Source organism: Gorilla gorilla, chromosome 16 (assembly GCF_029281585.2).
Source record: "Gorilla gorilla gorilla isolate KB3781 chromosome 16, NHGRI_mGorGor1-v2.1_pri, whole genome shotgun sequence".
NCBI classification, from domain to species: Eukaryota; Metazoa; Chordata; class Mammalia; order Primates; family Hominidae; genus Gorilla; species Gorilla gorilla.
In genome coordinates, this window is record NC_073240.2 from 96,678,811 (window position 1) to 96,694,288 (window position 15,478).

Below are 15,478 nucleotides of genomic sequence, written 5' to 3' on the forward strand. Positions count from 1 at the left end.
AGATTGTGTTAGATCATAGAAAGTAAATAGAGAAATCACAATTGGACGCATCCTGGTAAATTCAATTTTATGCTTTTTTAAAAAGAAAATACGCATGGCAGGCACATGCAAGTGTTATGGACACAAAATGAAAAGCTAAATGATAAATGTTTATCTTGTATGCATGAAGATACTTTGACTTTTGTTTACATATGTCACCGTGGAAGCTGGTTTAAAAACATTTAAGTCCCCCTAGTAGCTCCACATCCAACAACTCCCTTTCTCCTGGACACGTTCTTATTTTCCTTATAACAAGTTTGGAGAAAGGTCAGGTAGGCATTGCTGGCATGTCTTCTTTTCAGAGTTTCTGCTCAATCACAGAGCTGATGTTCAATCTCCGAAGTCGAGGCGTTGATTTACCAGGAAGAACATAGTTAACTTAAAAGCAGAAAAAGCCCCGGTGGTAATCAAGCCCCATGAATTCCTGGCCCTCTTCCCCAGAGGCCCAGTGGGGCCCACTCAACGGGCCAACCCCACACCACGCATACTGGATTGGTGGTCCTCTTATCATAGAAAATTCCGCCAGTGTGGCCAAAACATACAAAAGGAAGCACACAAGAAAAATGTGAATATAATATGCAGGCCCTGGATTGAGTTTTATGAAAAGAAAAAAAAAGAGGGGAATTTTTCTTAGTTCTTTTTCATAGTTCATAGGATAAGAAATAACAAGACAGATTGCTTATCAAATGTGAGTAGTTTTACTATTTTTTGTGGCAAATTAGACACTAAAAGGGCAGGTTTAAAGTCTGTCCTAATTTTGCCTTATAATCAGATAATTTAAATTTGACTATAAATAGAATCATACATTTTCCCACGATCTGCCTTTCATTTCACACAGAAAGAGTTGTATTATGTATTGAAAACATACAAATCCAGGCATTCTCAAAACTTCTTTCTTTTTTGACTTTAGCTTGTGATAATATAGTATGGTATCGGAATCCTGCCCTACGGCTACAAAACATTAAATTTCTTAAGGCAAAAAGATGCTTGTCGTTCTCGTTTAATCTACCAGAATTTCAGAATCTTGTACTTCCAATTTCAGAAGAAGTAAAAGATGAGAATGTGCTGTCCTCTCTCACCTGGCCCAGTCTCCCTGATTTGTTTCAATATACAGAGACTTCCCTATATAAGCCACCTCCAACTCCAGCATTTGCATTTTTCCACCTTTCTTCTTGTTTATAGTTCCTCTCCATTTTCTTCCAGGAAAAAGTGTGCAAATGACAAATGCATGTTCTGATCTTATTTGAGCAACAAAATCTTGACAGCGTTCTCACCACCATCAGGAAAAAATTCCCTCCATGAACCTAACCCTAGAAAATGCAAAAATTATTGACAAATGTAATGCAGTGGTCAACTTCTTATCTGTAGCCTACAAAACATTAGACATTAGTTTGTTGATGGGAATTAATATGGCCCAAAGTCCTCATTCATTCTTGACAGTTCTATCATATTACTCCATAAGATGCTAAGATATTAGTTGCTGGAGGGTGGGGGCAGGGGAGAGGGAATTGATAGAGATGGGAAACTAAGCTGCTTTGCAAATATTCACAGCTGCAGCTTTCTGTAATCATGCTCCTCTTTCCAGTTTCCAGTGGACTTTGAAAAGACAAATTCATAAGAGTTATTTAGCCATAAAAGGGAATCAACTCCTAAGCCCGGCTTCCTGAAGACCTCAGAAACTGAATTACCGCAGCACTCCCTAAGGTCCAGAACACAGATTTTTGTTCCCCTCCCACATCCCTATCCCAAAGAAAAGAGTTTTCCCACTAGCTAAAATAATTAAAAACATTCTCAGAATAGAACACAAAATGTTTCTGGTTTGAATACGAGCCTATTTTCAGGAAAAAAAAAATCAGTGTATTGCATATTTACAGTTTGATATTACAACAGCAGTGAAACTATCCGTTTGAGGACTTAATTGCATATAAAAATAAATAAATAAAATGTGCAAGGGTAGTGTGTTCTTTCTTGATGTTGTTCTGCCTACCTTTTTGATTTGCTAACTAACTTCAGGGGAGAATCCTTAAAAGGAGGAATACACCAGCCCATATAAAGTCGCTGGTTATCTCTGAACTGGAACTTAGTTTTTTAAATCCTATCTAGGTAAATTACCTTTCCAGTGCAGGGTATTTCCTTTTAGGAGATTCCTTGGGAAGAGCCTCCAGGGAACTGACTAACTTTTTAATGGTTCACTCAGATTAAGAGGAAGGAAATGTGAACTCCTTTGGGGGCAGGAGGCACCACTCTAGGCTGTCTGCATCCTGTAATTCTTCCCAAGTCCGTGAATCATACTTTTAAGACTCCTTTTCAAGGGCATTTGTCTTCCTTTAAGAGAAGGCCAAAGCAGAAAAGACGAGTTTTAAAATAGGTCTCAATCAAGCTTTAGCCATAAAAACAATCGCATGATTCTCTCGCTGACTACCCAGGAAAGGTTGCACTGGATCCCTCACCTGCATGCCTCTCCTCACCTTGCACAATACTCTTCCCTTCTTTAGTTTCAGAATCAAAATGACATTTCATATCATCTCAGCATCTCTGAGCTACAATTCTGTACAACTCTTCCCTTTATAGCCAGCCACTGACAGTGATTTCACTTTTGCCAATGGCATTGGAAGAACAGAGCAGCGATATTTTTCAAAATCATTTTAGATAGAAATCTGGCTTTGAAAACAATGTCTTTACTTAATAAAATATCTACTATGTAGACAATTACAGACTATTTTTATACCTTTTCCACAAAGGTATGAACATTTCTGAGAATAAATTTGTCAGTGAATAAAGTTTATCAGAGTTTGAAGCGTTTAGATCCTTGCAACTTCTGTAGAAGTATGAAGTCACAGGAGCACATTTTGAAAAGGCTGCTATGTTACAATACCAGTTACTCAACCAATAACTTGTATTTATTGAGTATCCATTAAGTGGTGATTCCTATTATTTTCAAGCTCCTACAAAGAGTGGAAAAAGCCAGGCATGGTGGCTCACACCTGTAATCCCCATGCTTTGGGAGGCTGAGGCAGGAGGATGGCTTGAACCCAGGGTTTCCAGACCAGCTTGAGTAACATGGCAAGACCCCTGTCTCTTATTAAAAAAAAAAAAAAGAAAAGAGAGTGGAACAACCCCGTCAGAATGTGCAAAAGGACAAATGTATAATGAAATGGAATATCCACAGAAAGTACACCAAGAATGAACACTAACGTAAACTGTGGACTTTGGGTGGTGATGATGTGTCACTGTAGGTTCGTCAGTTGTAACAAAGGCACCTGTCTGGTGAAAGATGGAAGGAAGTCACTGCACGTGAGAATGTGAGGGTATATGAGGCCCGGCATGGTGGCTCATGCCTGTCATCCCAGCACTTTGGGAGGCCGAGAAGGATGGATCACCTGAAGTCAGGAGTTCGAGACCAGCCTGGCCAAAATGGTGAAACCCTGTCTCTACTAAAAATACAAAAATTAGCTGGGTGTGGTGGTTCACACCTGTAATCCCAGCTACTCAGGCGGCTGAGGCAGGAGAATCACTTGAACCTGGGATGTGGAGGTTAGAGTAAGCTGAGATCATGCCAGTGCACTCCAGACTGGGTGCCAGAGCGAGACCCTGTCTCAAAAAAAAAAAAAAAAAAAAGGGTATATGGGGAATCTTTGTTCCCTCCTCTCAATTTTACTGTAAGACTAAAACTGCTCTAAAAGAATAAAGTCTTTAAAAAAAGTATTCAAAGTGAATGGAATCACACAAGATGAATTTAGATTATATTTAAATTAACAGGATTCTTAGAGTTGGTTTGAACAGTTCAGTTGCAATTCCTTAATCTAAAAGTCTCTACACAACATTTATTTTTGACCTAAATTGATTTCATTTGCAGCAAAATGTGACCCACACCTATGTGGACGATGCAATCTTTATTTATCCCCGTTGGTGTGTATTCATATGTGCTGTTGCATACATATTAATGGATGCCACCCTAGGTCCCCTGATGATGGCAGATAGTATTCGGCTTTGTGGCCAAGATGTCTTCCAAAATCATAACAGTTCTGAATTACAGGACACATCTCATCCCAAGAGTTTTGGATATGAGATTGCAGACAAAAATACACTGAAAGAGAGAAAATAAGTAAGGAAGAAAATAATAGAAAACAGTTGCTTTCTGTTTTATCCTTTCTCTGATTTCTTGAGAGCTCCTAGTCTTAGATTTCCATGCAGGTCCCCCTTATTATAATTGTCCGTTTTTTAATTGAAATTTGTTTTCAGTACTAAAGTGCAAAAAAAACCTAGAAATGTAATTGTGATTTCTACTTAGGTGGACCTCAAAGGTTTTGTAACAATGCTCGTAGCCTGCATTTTGTTTCTATAAGTCTATTTCAACAGAGTACTCAGAAATAGATCTTTCTTTCCTCTCATTCTATGTAGAAATGTCAGAAATGTGAGGCTAAGGATTTAAAGCATAAATTAGGGATTTGTTGATGAAAAGAAAGAAAGGAGGAAAGGATTGAAAGAAAGAAGAAGGAAAGAAAGGATGGAAGGAAGGGAGAAAGGAAAAAGAGAAGAAAATAAGAGAAAGGAAAAACGAAACTTCAGCCTGTAGAATCTACATTAAAATGTTTCTCAGTGCTTAAGACATCTTGAAAGAAAAGATGTCAAAGGCAAATTCTAATATTCTAAAACTGCAATCCAATTGCATAAAAGCATAAATTTACATCTAAATCATTTGGAAGAAAATATTTATATATTCTGTATTTTTGTTTAGAGCTGATCTCCATAAAATCTCTTATATTATACAGATCCATATTACAGAGATTATATATACAAATATTTTATTGCTTCTGCATAAAACCTGATTTGTTGGGGGATATAAACTATGGCCTTCTCAGGTATCACTGCTGCTTGATTGTTCTGAGTATTGGCTTTCTGACAGGGATTGGAATGAAGCCATTTTTATTAATTTAGTTATTTTTGCTGATATCAAAGGCCGTCTATCATGTTAATGATGTATCGGTCTGCGGTCCCACCGAACAATAATTACAGAATGTTCCTAATAGTAAATCATTTGTCACAATCACAGCTCGGTACAACAACCTTTTGTTGAGCAGGGGAAGACATTATCTGAATAGCAATACACCTTTATGCGAACCCATGAGAGGTCTTACACGGACCAGTCCGGCAGATACCTGAGAGTTCCACGTCTGAACTGTCCGTCCCCACATTGCAACTTGGGGATGTGCACTGTGATCTGCTGAATTTTCTGCAGTGTTAGGCTATCTAACACAATGAAAACAACACGTTTTGTCCGGGGAAGAACAGATGAGGTTTCACAAGAATCTAAAAGAAACTGCTCTGAAAAAGAGAGGAAACCAAATGATCGAAAAAATGGAAAACATTAAAGGTTTTTACTTCCATTTCCCCCTTCAGCAAGAATTGGGCACGGAAAGGATATAATACTCAAAAAGAAAAATTGAGGTTAACAAAAAGGCATTGCTATCTAAATTAAATGAAAGCTCCATCATCAGAATGACATAACAGTCAAGTTCTTCTTTGTAAAGATTCACAAACTGCTTTCAGTTATTTTCGAGCACTATTTGTAAATCATAAGAGCCAACATTTTTGGAGTGTTTCTATGTGCAGGGAAACTTTTCAAAATAGACTTAATTTCTTTTAGAACAGTTTTAGGTTCACAATAAAATTGAGTAGAAGGCACAGAGATTTCTCATACAGCTCCTGCCCCCCCACAGCTGCCCCACCACCCCTGCTCCACCCAGCCCCCTCCCCCTTGTTATAATTGATAAGCCTACACTGACACACCATTGTCACCCCAGGTCCACAGTTTACATCAGGAAATCTCTTAAGGACTTAATGTGCATTAATTCTTTTCATAGTTTCAAAAACATTGATATTAGTTCCATTTTAGAGATAAGGGAACTGAGGCAGAGAAGAGTTAAGTCGCATCAGGGTGATTTCTGGGATTTGGCCAATTTCAAACCCTAACCCGGTTGATTAACTACTTCTCATTACTGAAGTACCCCAGTGAAATAAATCAACAGCATTTGTTGGGTACCCATACGTTTGTTGAGATTTTGGTGAGATGATGTCAATCATGCTAAAAAGCCATGCATAGAGCTCTTGATCTTTGATTGCCCCAAAATGAATTTGGAAGCCTCGAATTAGCATTAAATGGAATAACTTGTAAGTGTCCCCTCCCCTCAGACACTTATCCTTTCTTTTATTCTCTAGAATTTTGTTGGAGGTATCCTTGGACTCCAACAGGCAAGTCAAACTTGCTTTTCTAGTGTCAAATCCAAAATACCAATTAAGTTGAATAGGGAAATGAATATACTTATAAATTTTTGACAGCCACTGATAGCGATAAGGCAGTCCTTGGCCATAACTTGAAATCAGTTATCAGGGGATACCAGAGGAACAGAAAGTTGTTTTTTGCCAAGCCCTTGCAGCCTCTTTTCCTCACATTGGCCAGATGGCCTGGAGGTGGCACTTGCAGCTGCTTCTGGAAGGAACCTGCTGCAAACACACAGGCATCCTTGACACTGCCACCGCACTTGCATTCCAAAGGGAAGAAGTCCTGTTTGGAAAAAAAAAAAAAAAAAAAATCAAATGGCTTCCTCTTGCCCCAACCTCGCTGTCCCCTACCCCTATGTTCTGTCCAGAAGAAAAATCCCTCAGCCGCAATGGTTGTTTTTATTAAATTCTCCTCAATAAAAAGCTCAGGCAGGATTTATTAGGTACTCAGGGCGGACGTTTAGTATTTCGCCAGTTATTAAGTGAAAATCAATAGAAAGCAAAGAAAATGGAAGTCACTGCACTGTTAGCGCACCGTTGTCGCCCAGATATTATGTCGGCTGTCTTGTAGATTCATGACAGACGAAAGAGGCCGGGAGAGAACTTTCTGCTTACATTGCACGAGCCAAAGTGGGGTTATTCATTAGAGCAGGCAGCCGGCCAGATGGATTTCCAGTTCAGTTTTACCATTTATCTTTAAAACGCCTGTATCGAGTGAGAAAGAACACTGATATTATGTGATATCAATGGCAGGTTTATGTATCTAAATCGGGATTTATTGTTATTTTGTTCCAAAGACCTTTTTTTCTCAAGAAATACCATTTCACTGGAAGAAAATAATAGCTAAAACCTTGTCAAAGATAACCTTTCATGCTGTCCGTGCAGCACTAGCTGTAAAACAAATAGAACCCAGGATATAAATAGTTTTAACCACATCCTTACAAATCATTTCTTCTGAATCTGTTTTCCCCATTTCAATATATATATATTTTTAATGCCACATACATGATTTTGGGTCATTCAATGTTTTCTTTGCCTGTAGTTTAGCTCTAAATAATGTCAGTAATTGTTTTAATTCCATCTAAAAGCTTTAGCTGTTTTGTGTTCTTCTGTGGAATGCCACATTTCTCAAAAGCGTTCTTTGGAAAAGCAAAGTGATCTGCTGTTTTTTTTTTTTCTTCCCTGCCTTAGAATGAGCTTTAGAGTCAAAAACACCCATCATCTTTTCTCAACTACTTCAGGGTCTTCAAAAGCTAGGACATGTTTTCTTTTCACTTGAATTCACATTTTTGGTAGCGTCCGGGTTTTCGGATTCCCTCTCATCTAAAGGACAGATTACAGGAGACCTGGGCAGATCCAATCTCCAGTCAATCCTGCTAAGTAACAAAGGCGTCCAAATACCAGGATGAACCATTGCATCCACTTTATAAACAGCTCTCAAGAAAATACAGTCGATATATCTGTAAAATGTCATTAGTGACACTTTGTGATTGGGAGAAAAATTATACCTGGGTTTTGACTGAAGCGGTTGCTAATAAAGAACTGTGAATGTATTTTTAAGCTACCTTATTTTTACTTTTTCTATCCTTTGGGTTTGGGAAAAGAGAAGATACATTTAGCTTTACATGGATCAATATTAGATAGTAGCCAGACAAGGTTATTTAAAGACCAATATGCATTTATGCATTTCTTTTTTTTTTTTTTTTTTTTTTTTGAGACAGAGTCTCGCTCCTTTGCCCAGGCTGGAGTGCAGTGGTGTGATCTCAGCTCACTGCAACCTCTGCCTCCTGGGTTCAAGCGATTCTCCTGCCTCAGCCTCCCGAGTAGCTGGGACTACAGGCGCCCGCCACCACGCCCGGCTAATTTTTTGCATTTTTAGTACAGACGGAGTTTCACTGTGTTAGCCAGGATAGTCTCGATCTCCTGACCTCGTGATCTGCCTGCCTCAGCCTCCCAAAGTACTGGGATTACAGGCGTGAGCCACCGCATCTGGCCAATATGCACTATTAAGTGTCACCGACTTAGAAAAATTATCTAAAAACCAACTGAAGCTTTTTGCTACCATTGGACAAAAGTGCTATTATATTGAAAAGTAAGAAAATAAAAGTAAAAGATAGATTATAAAATAGTTGTTCCTTAACAGTCTTCTTTATCTAACTAACTAAATTCCTGAATCAAATTGAAGAGCTCAATTATACCAGGAATCCCTTCTTGTAGTTTTCTATTTAGCAGTTTTTCGCTTTTTAAAACTGCATTGACAATCCAAAGGGAATTTTCCTTTAGGATGGCGCCCTCCAATAAAACACAGAAAGTTCTTTATAATTCTCACTTTTTAAGAAAAACTATTCTAAAATCCTGTATAAATTTTGCATGTGTGTTTGGACCTGTTGATCAGGAGGCAATAGAGAATAGTGGTTAAGAAAACGGGCTCTGAAATTAGATTACGTAAGTTCAAATCACAGTCTGTCACTCCCTGGCAGTATGATTTGGGGAAATTATTATAGCACTATGCCTCAGCTTTCTCATCTGCATAAAAAAGACAATAACCTTATAGATTTCTTGCCAAGAATACAGGGGTCAGTATAGGTAAAGCTCATAGACTATCACTTGCTCGATGTTAAGTCCTCAAAGCATTAGGTAGCTATTACTTTGAGTATACAAAATCCAGAACACCAACTCATCCATGCTGATGCTTTGATTTTCCAAGAAAATGGAATATAGTCCCACAGAGATTCAATTAACCCTCCATTTTCATATTTGCTAATGTATTTGGACCCTGCAGAAAGATACAGTCTTAAGCTTCAGCTGTAATGAGAATCTCACTTAAACCAAAATTTTGTATTAAATAAATTTGCCTTAAAAAAGTCTCTTTTTTGTTGGATCAACATTCAATTTGAAACACTAAAAATAGTCTATAGGCAAAAACCACATTATTGATTCATTAATAGCTGTACTGATACAATAGTCATGAGGCTTAATGTCTGATTGGGGACCTATTTATAAACATCTTAATTTGTTGAAAACAATGTCTAGCTATTTCGTTCTAACAAATAACATTAGCAACACACACAGTTATGAAGAAAGAAATTATATTGCTAATTAATACGACTTGAGTAGTGAGAAAACTAAGACATTAATGCCAAAGAAAATCAAAGTTGATGACTTGGATTCATTGCCCATATGCATCATGTCACTTGAATAGTTGCCAAGCCTGTGTCTTACTTTGACTTTATAGTATCAGCCCACTAGCCTTTTATCTTGCTTACCCTCTCTAGACATCAGGTTTCTTACTTGTAGAGGCAGTATAATACGCCTTCTTTATTCACCCTACAGTTGAGGACTGAAGGAGAAAGCATAAAACAGTTATTAAAAGAAAACGATACTTTATACAGTCAGGCTAGTGGGAAAATCAGTACAATTAATAAAACAGTGATGTTAGGAAAGAGTGACTACTGTCTGCTTTATTGCCTATTCATAGGTACGCCTACATTTGTTCAACAAAAAAGTTGTTTGAATGCCAAAGACATGGAGGTTCAGAGCCTAAGTTGGCCCCAGCTGCCTAGCCCCACCCTTCCCTCTCCCTCTGGGTGTCTGTAGGTGGTTTAACCTCTCTGTGCTTCAGATTCTTTGTTTGCAATATTGCGATAACAATAGCAGCCAGTTATGTACTAAAGGAGATAAATGGTACCTACTTATGTATTAAGTAAGATCATACATATAAAGTGCTTACAATAGCGCCTAATAAACACTCCATTATGGTTTCACTATTATTTGCTTTCCAAGTACACAGTATAATGCTGATCAATTCAGAAGACAAGACCCTGACCTCATGAGCTGATCAGAAAATCAGCCTCATCTTAAATCAGAAAATTCAGATAAACATATAGGCAACTTTTATAGAGTGGGATATTAAAAAAGGACATCCCAACTCTCATTGAAGGAATGAGATGGAGGTAGAAAAGACTTCCTTGTGGAAGTGATAGCTAAGCTGAAAAATTAAAGATGAAGTCAGAAGGTAGAAAAGGTGGCTATAAACCTGAGGTGTTTAATGAAACCCCCTGCAATCAATGAATGGCCTATAGCTGCACTTCCGGATATGTTGGCCACAGCCACATACAGCTATGGAGGGCTTGAAACGTACCTAATGCATGAGAGGAACTAAATTATGTTCATTCATTTTAATTTTTTTTCAAATTTAAATTTAAATAGCCACACGAGCCTAGTGGCTAAAGCACTGGGCAGCTCAGCTCTAGACAGAGGGAAAAACACGTGCAAAGGTCTAGAGATAAGAGAATTCTTCTATTCTGAAGACCTGATATTTTGAAAAACAGCAGATTCTCGAAGGATGTGACTTCTGGAAATCAGCAGAGGCGATGCATGGTTTACTGCAAAGTTCACGCTTTCACTGAAGCTATGGAAAACCATTGAATGATAAGAAGGAGAGTGATACAATCAGATCTGAAATTTAGTAAGATCTCTCCAGCTACAGTTATAATAGTAGCTAGAATTACTAACACTATAGTTTACACACTTTTTGGATAACCTGACCTCTCTTAATATTCAAATCCCCTGTATGAGATAAGTCTATACTTCCTTTTCTATATCTTATTTATTGTGTCTCCAATCAGCAGCCTGTGCTCTTGCCCATATCCCTTAGAAGACAGACCTGATAAAAGGAAAACATTTGTATGATATCAGTGCGCAGTCTCATTCATTCGGATGTTCATAAATTAATCTGGAAAACAGCAGCAGTTACTTCCAAAGAAATGTTTAAGAATCATTTTCCTCAGTGTGACCTGACTGTAAAAGTACAAATGCATTCAGTCGTGGTCCCATGGGCCGTCCCCCACTCCCAGCACATTAGTTAACTCCTCTTGCTGTTGCCGGCGAAAGCCTGAGCTGCTCTGTGCGCACAGAGTGATGAGGGATGAGCCTGCCTCACCCGGGTTCCTGCGGACTTCCCCTCACTCCCACATCTGTATCCCTCCTTGCCTCGCAGACAAGTTGAAAAGAGAACCCGGACTAGGCAGGGGTATCCACTGCAATATGCTGACGGTCTGGCTGCTGACCTGAATCTCCATGTCAGGTCTGAGTAGATAAAAGATGGCATTTTTGTAGGTGGAGATGAGGAAGGAGCACAGCCACTCTGCCCTGCAGTCAGCGCTTCTTACCAACACGTGCACTCACCTGCAACATTAACCCAGCGATTCTCTTAGTAAGAAATTTTAAAAAACAAAAATATGCTAACGTTTGATTTGATTACATCAAGTTATTTTTTCTCTCTTTCTTAAAGGAGGATTATTAATAAAATCACACTTCCTTAAAAGAAAAAAAAAACAGGGACTGTCAATGCTGCACTAATTTGATTACACACTGGCACTGTAAGACACTAATGTAAATATTCTGGTGAGTAGGCATAAGACACTTGAAGTAATTACTTAAGGACTCCCTTTCAAACAATCTCTCCCTTTTTTATTAAATGCCTTTTAACATTAGCACTTTCTTCCTGACAAATTAAATGAAATTTCATTACTCTCCCTGACTTAATGGCATTAGGCTCCTGCCTAGGTGTGAGTTAACCCTCCCAGGACAGCTGACAAGGGCTGCCACACTCAGTCAAAATGGCACTGTCCTAACTCACAAGAGAAAAGAAGGCTGGAAGAATCCTTTGTGTTTTTACCAGAGCTTCCGGAATCCTTCATTTCTTTGATGTTTTTTCAGCTGTGATCCTTGCAAAAATCTAAGAAACCAGTGGTATTGTTGTTTTCCAGTGTTCTTGAGTTCACCGCCAAAAAAAAAAAAAAAAAAAGAAAGAGTATCTTTCACTGAGACTCTAATAGTGACAACAAGGATAACAATAATGGCAAACAGTTATACAGTACTTCCTAAATATCTTCTAAGCAATTTACCTCTTTTAACTCATTTAAACCCCAACAAAACACTATAAGGTAAATACCGTTAATTCCTACTCTCAAAAGAAGGAAATTAAAGTACAACATAGTTGAGCAATTTACCCAAGGTCACATAGTTAAAAAGCAACAGAGCTAGGATTCAACCCAATCAGCCAGCTATTGTCAGACACTTTTATACATATAATTATTGAATCTTCAGCCCTGGATTGACATAGACTTATTTCCATATTCCTTTTTACATTTGTGCAAATCAAGATTCGGACATGTTAAACGACAAGTTCTAGATCATGCAGTTTGTGCCACCCAGGAACTTGTCACCAGCCATGTCTTCTTGACAAATGAGCTTCGAAATTAAGTTTCCAAAGGGTGGTCTCTGAAAAATGGTGTTTCTATACCTCCTTCATTACACTTATTAAGAAAAAAAGCTAATGACTTACTTTTAAAAGAGAAGAAAGGAAATAGAGATTACTGTCAGATTGAATTTATTTCTAATACGTTAGGAATTAAATTATAAAGTGACAAGAAAAATTACAGAATAACTGCTCAGGAACTGTGGGTCTGAGGTCCTCATCCTACAAATCTCAGTATGAACTAAAAACAAATATGTGTTAATTTTTGTTAAGAGAACAGTTGAGAAAACCTTCACAAAGTGAACACTGCAAGAGTCATTCTGTTTTTAGATAGAACTTGTGCCTGGGAGTATGCCAGAGAGACACTCCCAAGATACGTGTAACACTGATAAGAATGGCATGAGTGAGTTCCCTAAATTGTATCCCTGGCATTTTTTATTTAGCTATCTTTTTTGGGATACATGGTCATATTTTCTACCCACCAAGTTTTACCTCTAATGTTTTTAAAGTCTACTTATTTTTTTTTTCTTGTTTAGACCTAACTTTCCTTCTTACTCTTATTTTGGACTTAATTTTATTCTATCTTCCAGGGTTACAATACATTTAGAAGTCTGAACAACACAGAAGCATAATGAGAGAACATTCTATCTGGTCAACTTTGAATTTCTGCAGACAGGGCCAACTTTTAATGAGAATACATTTTTATTTTACTTCCCTTCTCTCTATCTGACCCAGTGATACTTCTCTTTGGCTGAAATTGTTTTCTCTACATAATCCTTTTTCCTGTCTGTGTCACCAGTAGCTGGGACTTCCCGATGTCATGTTCCATCTTACCAAAAGGGTGTCCTTTCTAAGACCTCAGGCCATGTGGAAGAAAAATAATCAGCTCAAAGTTCAGAAGACAAATGTTACAAGGGGGAATTTTTTTTTTCTCCCCTTGGTTGTTCTTAAACATATGTAGCTTTAAGGATCAGTATGTCAGTGTTTTGAAAGAAGCAAAGACTGAATTTATTTTGGTGGAGCTATCAGATTCTGAGGAGCTGGACCATTTGTTTTCCTCTTGTGAGGTCCAGGTAAAAGTTCATTCCCTCCATGGCCTGGTGCTTCTGACAAACAAAAATCAAGGACCCAAAATAAGTATTTTATCTAAAAAATGTGAACTATCCCAAAACAAACATGAAAAAGCACAGCTGCCAAATTCCACAAGTAAAAGGAGTTGGAGGTTGAGACAGCCCACGATCTCGCTGGGGAGTAATGGGTAAAGTTTGGCCAGCTGCCCTTAAGGCCTTGAGGGACACTCAATCCAATTGCTGTGTCTTAGCGGATGTGAATTTCAAGGTTACACCTGGGTGTTCAAGGGCAGGGCCAAGTGTAATCGGCACTTAGATCATAGATTAATCTTATTTGCCGTCTATTAGGTTTGATTCCTTTTCCCTCTCTCCCTCCCTAAAGCCAGGATTATTGTGATAGTTTAAGATAATGGATTCTAACGGAAGAAAGGTCACGCAGGCATGGAGATTTGGAACCTTAAGATAATATGATTAATCTAAAAGCTTCTTTCTCCAAGGGGAGGGCCGCACTTTTCATATGTCTAATTGAGAGAAGAGAGCTGAAAGACCGAGAAAGAGCAACAGCAGAGGAGTGTAAAGGAACTGAGTCCTTGTCAACAACTGCAATTAATTATCATTGTCAGGATGATCTTTCATTAGTTTTCACACTAATAAGATAGATTTGCCTCATGCCTGAGGCTGATAAAACCTTATTGGCAATGTTGATAAGAATATGTCAGTATGGAGAGCGATTCATGGACATCTTTATTTTATTTTTCTAATTTTCCAAAACTAAATGACTAGCTGGATATTGCCAAAAGTGACTACATCTAGGTTCTTAAGGCTATGAAATGCAGCAAAAGTCCTTAGCAAAGCAGCATGATTGGCATAATCTAAACAACAGGTAAATGTTAACCATTGTTATAAATGCTATCAATACGTAAGTGCATATTATGTAACCTAAACAATAGGTAAATGTTGACCATTGTTATAAATGCTATAAAAATAAGCATATACATATTATATATTTTAAGGTATGTAGTCTAATCTTATCACTTTCAGATAGTTCAAGATAACCCTAACTAACCAACTTGGAGAGATCCATAGAAGGAAATTAAGAGTAATATTTATTTGTTTATTAATCATGATGCATCAAGATTCGAGGCTTCTGATAAGAAACCATTAGACTTGGTCCACTTGCAAGAAAATTAGAAATTAAATGCAAATATGGGTTCTCTACTATCTTTTTTTTCTTTTTTCTAGGACAGAAACTGTTTTACTCTTTATTGTAACTGCTAAAATACACTCATCATTGTGGCTCACTGTGATTTTGGGGTTACTTAAAATGAATAGAAATATGTATCCCCTTGCTTGAAATATATACATATATATTTCTTTTCTTATATACATACATATAGTAAAGCCACTTTCATTACATTTAACTTGCTCTATTGTCCTCATGCTGTTAGATTGTTTAAGGCAAACAACAGAGAAGAGGGATGGACCTCCGGGGTGGCCAGTTTGCTTCCAAATGCTCAAATGTGTGGCCTTGGGGAGAGAAATCTGGTATTTTAATCTGTAATGTATAATTTTTCTAAATAAGATTCTTCCTTTTAACAAATGGAACTTTCTTGGTTTATTCACTCAGTAAAAAAGAGGGCAACATATTTTTTTTCTTTAACCAAGATGACAGAATAGGAGAGGAGACCATTCCTGAATGTGCAGGACCCAGTGCAAGGGCTAAAGAGTGGCAATACAATTAGAATGTGAGATATGCCTGTTTAATATAATCTGTGAGGTAGTAATATATGCCAGTCATCATTCAGTGAGATTCTCAAGACTCTGA

At 37.8% G+C, this 15,478-nt stretch overlaps 1 long non-coding RNA gene across 1 annotated transcript in view; it reads right to left on the minus strand.

The window, feature by feature from the left end:
* Positions 1-6,125: 6,125 nt before the first annotated feature.
* LOC134757355 (uncharacterized) overlaps positions 6,126-15,478 on the minus strand; it is a 29,930-nt gene continuing 20,577 nt past the window's right edge. Inside the window, exons 2-3 of the long non-coding RNA XR_010131206.1 lie at positions 6,937-7,026; positions 6,126-6,604 (exon numbers count right to left, since the gene is read on the minus strand). This is a non-coding gene — a long non-coding RNA (uncharacterized lncRNA). The remainder of the gene's footprint in view (positions 6,605-6,936; positions 7,027-15,478) is intronic.